Below are 7,331 nucleotides of genomic sequence, written 5' to 3'. Positions count from 1 at the left end.
GCAAATACAACATATGTGAAAGAAAAGCAGGTAAGTCAGCTGTGCTGGATGCATAAATTCACATGTAAAGTACCAAAAAGGGGTGGCACATCCCATTTTGCTGCTTAAGGCGGAACAGGAAGTGCCGCTTTGCTCTGCCACTGCTGCTGCCACTACCACCACATGCCCTGCCACATCCACCACTGACAAAGAAGTGGCATCACAATTGTCACTGAAATGGGGTATAATGGATGTGATCTTGCTCAAAATTTGTGCCAATGTCTGCCATACTTCTCCACTACTGACGCCGGAGGTGGGGCAGGCTGGGTACCCATGGACATGCCACCTGGAGGTAGAGAGGGAATTCTGATGCCTGAAGCAGCAGCTTCACCCTGCCTAATGGCTGGGCCATTTTTGAGCACAAACATGCAAAGTTTATGACAATATTCAGTGCTTTTTTCCCTTTAATAAAAAATGCTTAGGGGTACTCTCATTTTCCAACTCATATTGAAATACTGCCCCTCAATGAGGCCAAACTCACAAAATGTTTAGGGGTATGCATCCCCCTGCATCCCCCCAGGAAATAAAGCACTGACAATATTATCATTTGCAGTAGTTGATCTGAAATGTGGCTACACTACGAAATTCAGCTTTCTTAGCTTTGTGTTGGGTTTCTTAACTTTGTGTTGACTTTGTGCTTTCAACCCAGAAACTACACTTTATAGGAAAGTCAGCATTATAATGCAGGCATCGGGGGAAATAACATACAAAAAATGTTTTGCAAAAATTGGAATATTGGGCAAAATTAATTCAATATATGTGCATGTTAGGAGAAACGTTAGTTCCGCCTAACCTCAAAAATGTTAGTGAATTTTGTTGAATACTTTGTTTTTCAAAAAAGTATCCCAAACATGCAGAAACATGACAAAGTGAACATAAGATTAGAAGGATGAAAAACTTTCCCTTAGGTATGAACCGTGATCTTAAAGACATAGACTATCAATATGCTCTGCTCTCATTTTCAATTAATCAGTCATTCTATAAATTATGGGCGTGCACCAGCCACAAAGTTCATCTTGTATCTGCAGAACTGAGAAACAATCTGACTGATATATCTTAGGTTAACTTGTTTTCTCTTACTTTTATTGATAATCTTGATGCAAAGCTTATTTCTTTCCCTTCTAAAGAGCTTCGAGGTTATTACAATTAAGTAATATATCTCATATGTTTTGTCATATATCAGCAGTTGAGCTAAACTGGAGACAGCTGGGCAGTTAGCAAGGCTAACATTTCCTGACTTGAGCCTGTTTTGATCACAGTCTTTCCTTTCTTTCTTTTAGCTTGATAGTTCACATGTTTTTATGTAAGATAAATGGGGGCCATTGCCTGTTGTGGCATTGTCGTGGTAATTACAAGAAAATTGGGGTGTGCGGCAGAGGGAGTCCATGCTGCTCAAGGTAGGCAAAATTCCCTTAAGCCAACCTTAAATGTGGTTGCCATTATTTGCCCCAAACACAAAGACAGAAAGCAATGGGTCAATGACCATGCTGACAACCTAGAACAGGGAAATAGTTGGTTGCCTTTTCCTATGTCTGCTCGATAGGCTACTTGCTCTGACTGACCTCAGGCTCAGGGGATTGGTCAACCACTGCCCTGTTTTTTTGTGCAAGACAAGAGACCACCTGATTACTTTACCCTTCACCTGCTGTCCAGAACTTGAAAGACTGAAAAACCTCCAGGTTCCTTTCTCGCCTATCCAGCTAGCTATGTGCCTCAGGGCACCCACCAAGGTAGCATAATGTCTTAGCCCTGACCCATGTGTGCATTATCTACTGGTTGTGGCCTAATTGAGTGACAATCAGCCAAAACACCATGTGAACATCCAAATTCAGAGGGTGGGGAGTGGATGGAAAAAGGTGTGCCCTTGATCAAACATGAGAAAAAAGGCTCCAAATTCCTATTCTGCTCTTTACAAGATGGATGGGAGAGAGAGAGAGAGAGAGAGAGAGAGAGAGAGAGAGAGAGAGAGAGAGAGAGAGAGAGAGAGAGACTGGAGTGTCCCAGTGAGTCCCTCAGTATGATGGCAAGTGATATGATCACAGTCTTCTTACCAGGCTAGAATCCTGGGCAAGAGACGGCAGCCATTTCGCCATTCTCTCCTGGAGGAGAAACTTGCTGCTCATTTGCCACAGGGCAGGACTTTGTATGGAGCCCTTGGTTGTGAACATGAAGAAGCACTGAGTTCACCAGATATCTCTTTCTAGCTTATGGTGGGGACAAGCATGCAATTTCCTCAGCACCTTTAGCTTTTGATTACTTTTTCTTTTATTTGAGCTCCAAAAGCAGTATTTCATCAATGAGAAAAATTCTAAAGATGGGCGTCAACAGTGCTTTGAATTTGTTGTTAAATAACACGTTGTTGCATGAGCGATTCAGTGACTCATTTCTTTCTTTCTTTTGCAGGCAGTACTAAGTTTGGGCTTTGTCTTCTGCTTCATATACAATCTCTTTATCAAAGGGGAACATCAGTAGAAATGCATACCCTGAATCTCCCATTATATAGAGCTTGGAGCCGCTGACCACTGAAATAAATGCACCGTGATTTGAAACTGCACTGTAAAAATGTGTGTGAATTGATTTTTTGGGGGGTGGAGAATACTTTTTTAAAGTCCAGTCACAGAGTTGATTAGTTATGTCTCTGCACTGCTTCTATCCATTGGCTCCCTTCTGTGCCTGTAAAAGTTGTGAAGCAGGCAAGGGTGAATACAAGATGGAGCATCAAAGGTTTTCCCAAAATTGGAAAGGCTTTCCTTCTCTGGCAGGGCTGCCAGCAGTTCACTTAATAGTCCAGTAGCTCACTGAACTGAAAGCAAAACCTTATAGGTCCTTTGCATCCCGGTCATCATCTGTTTGATTTACTTCCATCTGGATGTCGCTACAGGGCTTTATATACAAAAATGGCTAGGCACAGGAACACTTTCTTCCCTTGCGCCATTAAATTGTTAAATTTGGAGTTATTTAGCGGAAGGGGATTCCAGTTATGGGTGGGGTTTCTTTGCTGTGTTATTGTATTGTGGGTGGAATAGTGTTGTATAAGGTATGTTTATATTGCAATGTAGCCGAAGCAAAATTCCAAGTATGTTGGTACTTGGCCAATAAAATTATTCCTTATTCCTTATAGGCAACATGTACATTTAACAGAAATGCACACACAGGAATTTTTAGCGGTACATCATCTCCTTTATTTGACACATTATGCACTGGTTTTCCAAAGACGTGTAAGAAATCCTGCAATCAACAATGTAGGATCCCAGTCCCATGGTTACATCTTCTGAAGGCTAAATGGCAGTGGATCATCATGCGCATGAGAACATAATGGTTGATGAGGTGCCAACTTCACTTTCTGTAGTTCCTATAGAAAGAAAGCAGTTTTTTTTTCCCCAGGGACATCCCTCACACGGCATTTGCAAGAAACAGAAAGCACAGTCTACCAGAGAATATTCATGCAGATTTTCAAGGACAAGGATAGTATGTCTGCATGAAGGAACTTACAGATATCACTGTAACACAAGCTGGTGAGTGTCATTATCTCCTTCAGCCTCCTCTCTTCCCCATGGATGACTCTCAAACTTTTCCTTGACCCATCTTTTGACTGTAATGTGTACTGATTAATTTTCATGGGTCTGAGAGATTTCCTCATTGTTCCAGAGCTGCGCCTTGAGAAAACTCAGTCTTACCTGCAGGCAGTAGCAGACCTTGGCATATCAAAGTTCAGTGGCGCTCTGTGTGATGCCAAAATCTGGCAACTCCCCCCCCCAACTCTCACCTTCCACTGGATATATTAGTGGTGGTGCTGGCTATGGCACCCCGTGACCTCTGCGCCCAGCGTGACCACACCACTCGCGTTACTCGAGAGCAGCCTCTGCTGCCGAATTGAACCCAAACTAAGCAAAATCTCTCTTCAGATTTTCTGTCAGCACTCTGCCCCAATTAAACATGTGTTTGCATTTTCAAATCACCATTTTTCAGTGTCTGTGTTTATGACAAAGCACTCCCCCCCCCCAAAAAAAAGTTACTCTTCTTCTTCTTCACATTGTTGTACTCAAGTTTCAGAGAAATTCTCTAGTTTTCACCAACAGACAGATACCAGCTCATTATGGAGAAAACAAACTGTGTATTCGTGTATTCCAGAAGCAAAACTACTGGGGCCTGTGATGTTCCAGCGTATATGTAAATTGTGATTTGAAAATGCAAACACATGTTTAATTGGGGCAGAGTGGATTAAAAAAACAAACAAACACCTGGGAGACTTTACCCTGAACAGCAGAAAACCCATTTGTCACACATTCCCTTTTCCATGGGTCCAATATCGCATGGGCCTTCCTGGCACCAACCTCCAGCGGCTTCGCACTGTTCACGAGTTTCTATAAAATTGGTTTGACCTGCAAACAGAAAGAGAAAAGGCATTGTAAGCCACTCATTCATGGCTGAACCTTATTAATATCTTCTAATATTAATTTCTAGGAAAAACACCCCCTCCCATGCAAGACCTTTGTTAAAGAGAAGGCTCAAGGTACAAACAAATTCACCCTTCCACACACAAAATAACTTTCATATAGATGATGAATTAAGCTGTAAACACAATCTCCAACTCCTCAAAAGATTCCATCCATGTCTCTTAAATTTTTTTACATATCACTTGGGATGACAGACAAACTAACATCAGTGTACCGGAAGAAGCAAATATCACTAGTGTCGAAGCAATGATTCTTCAACATCAACTTTGTTGGACTGGTCATGTGGTTTAGATGCCTGATTATTGTCTTCCAAAGCAACTACTCAATTCCCAACATAAGAATGGGAAGTGTAATTCTGGTGGACAACAAAAGAGGTTTACAGACCTCTCAAGGCAAATTTAAATAATAAAAAGTAGTGTAAACACCGACAACTGGGAATCACTGGCCTGTGAGCACTCCAGTTGGAGACTGGCTTCTACCAAAGGCATCATGGACTTTAATGAAACACAAACTCAAGACAAGAGGAGAAACAAGCTAAGAGGAAGGCATGTTTGGCAAACTCTCACTGTGATCAACTCCCGCCCGGAAACCTATGTCCTCAATGTAGAAGGATGTGTGGATCCAGAATTGGCCTCCACACTCACTTACGGACAGAATTTCCAACCATGCTTTAAAAAATACATAAGTTAAAATACTAAAACATCTCAACTTTCTAAGCATCCAGGAGGTTGGTGTTTAGTCATTTAGTCATGTCCAACTCTTCGTGACCCCAAGGACCAGAGCACGCCAGGCACTCCTTTCTTCCACTGCCTCCCGCAGTTTGGTCAGACTCATGTTGGTAGCTTCAAGAACACTGTCCAACCATCTCGTCCTCTGTCGCCCCCTTCTCCTTTTGCCCTCAATCTTTCCCAACATCAGGGTCTTTTCCAGGGAGTCTTCTCTTCTCATGAGGTGGCCAAAGTATTGGAGCCTCAGCTTCAGGATCTGTCCTTCCAGTGAGCACTCAGGGATGATTTCCTTCAGAATGGATAGGTTTGATCTTCTTGCAGTCCATGGGACTCTCAAGAGTCTCCTCCAGCACCATAATTCAAAAGCATCAATTCTTCGGCAATCAGCCTTCTTTATGGTCCAGCTCTCACTTCTGTACATCACTACTGGGAAAACCATAGCTTTAACTATAACAGACCTTTGTCGGCAAGATGATGTCTCTGCTTTTTAAGATGCTGTCTAGGTTTGTCATTGCCTTCATCCAAACAAGAATGTTTCCAGCAGGCTCCAAATAAAGTGAAGGTGTCTCCTTGAACCACTATAATACAGTCTCCCATATTCCCGTTCCTCAGACCTGGTCCAGGAAGGTTCCATGGTCATTCGTATCAAATACTAATGAGAGATCAAGAAGCAAGAGCATGGTGTCTATGCCACTTTCACTCCCTCTCCCCCTATTCCATACACACACACACACACACACACACACACACACACAAACAGTGGCGGCGGCGGCGGCGGCAGCAGCAGCAGCAGCAGCAACAACAACAACAACCAACATCCAATTTCATTCTGCAGAGAACAAACAGCCCAGTCTCTATGCAAAAGGATAACTGGACATAACTCTCACATCCAAAATAGCAATATTAAAAGACCAATAGGGAAGGTGGCGTTTCAACCTGGCCACCTTAAAGCAAAATAACTTCTAAGGGAGGCTGTAACATGAAACAGCTGAATTGCAACACATCATCGTATGCATACCTTGACATCCTATGCCCTTTAAAAATGTGGTGGGTTTTTTTTGGGGGGGGGGAGTTATTGGGTTGTTGTTTTAATTTTGATTAGGGATTTTGTGGTTTTATATTTTGATTTTATTCTGTGAACCGCCCTGAGACCTCTGGGTATAGGGCAGTAAATAAATTCAATAAATAATAAACGTAATTATACCTTGAGAAACAAAGAACATCCCAGAAAGTACAGCAATGTAGTAGTAGATTTTCATGGTTGAGATCTCAAGCAGGACAGTGAGAGGTTTTATGCTACCGAGGTTTCATGTTATTGCAACGGCTGAATCTTTTACTATTTATAAGCCTCTGTGAGAATGATAATAATAATTTTATTGTTTATAGCCCACCCATCTTCCACTGATGCTCCAGATGCAACATGTACTGTGGCAGAAATTCTTGGCACATTGCATCAAAGGAGAGCTATTTTTGCATCGCAGCAGAAGAACACAAGGTGAACCAGAGAGAGGACACAAAGTTCAGTGCAGTTCCTGAACACTATCCAATATGTAGCTTTTGTGGTCCGTCACTAAAACAAACAGAATGAACTGAAGAGTACAACCGAGTTAGTACAAGGAGCACTTTTAGTGTTCTTTGGGACAGTCAATAACCATACGGGGAGATGTGCTCCACTGCGTACTTTGACTTTCAATATCATGCATGCTCCTCCCACCTCACCCCTTCCCAAAAGAAATTCGGGTGGTTGATTTTCAGAAGGAGAGGGTTAAGGAGGCCACCACATCAGGGCCTGATGGCCAATGGGAAGATGTTCAAAACATGGTATTATCAGCCTTCTGCTTCCCCTCAAACTCCCCCACCTAGCTATGCCCTCCCTCCCTCCACTTTGCATTGTGGGTTTTTGCTAGTCACTTTTGTTTAGGGAAGTTTTTAATATTGAATGAATCATTGTATTTAAATATTCTGCTGGAAGCCACCCAGAGTGGCTGGGGAGACCCAGCCAGATGGGTGGGGTATAAATATTATTATTATTATTATTATTATTATTATTATTATTATTATTATTATTATTATTTGTTAGGAGGGGCTGAGTAAGAATATTTGAAGG

General features: G+C 42.2%; 1 long non-coding RNA gene across 1 annotated transcript; it reads right to left on the bottom strand.

Annotated features, from left to right (window-relative positions):
- Nucleotides 1-3,275: 3,275 nt before the first annotated feature.
- LOC117044741 lies at nt 3,276-6,550 on the bottom strand. The gene is made up of 3 exons (XR_004426332.1): nt 6,429-6,550; nt 4,295-4,421; nt 3,276-3,391 (listed from the first exon to the last, which is right to left on the bottom strand). It is a non-coding gene; the product is annotated as an uncharacterized LOC117044741 (long non-coding RNA).
- Between the last annotated feature and the right edge of the window lie 781 nt (nt 6,551-7,331).

Source organism: Lacerta agilis, chromosome 3 (genome assembly GCF_009819535.1).
Source record: "Lacerta agilis isolate rLacAgi1 chromosome 3, rLacAgi1.pri, whole genome shotgun sequence".
NCBI classification, from domain to species: Eukaryota; Metazoa; Chordata; class Lepidosauria; order Squamata; family Lacertidae; genus Lacerta; species Lacerta agilis.
The sequence above is the reverse complement of the archived record's forward strand: the minus strand, read 5'-3'. Positions and strand labels throughout refer to the sequence as shown.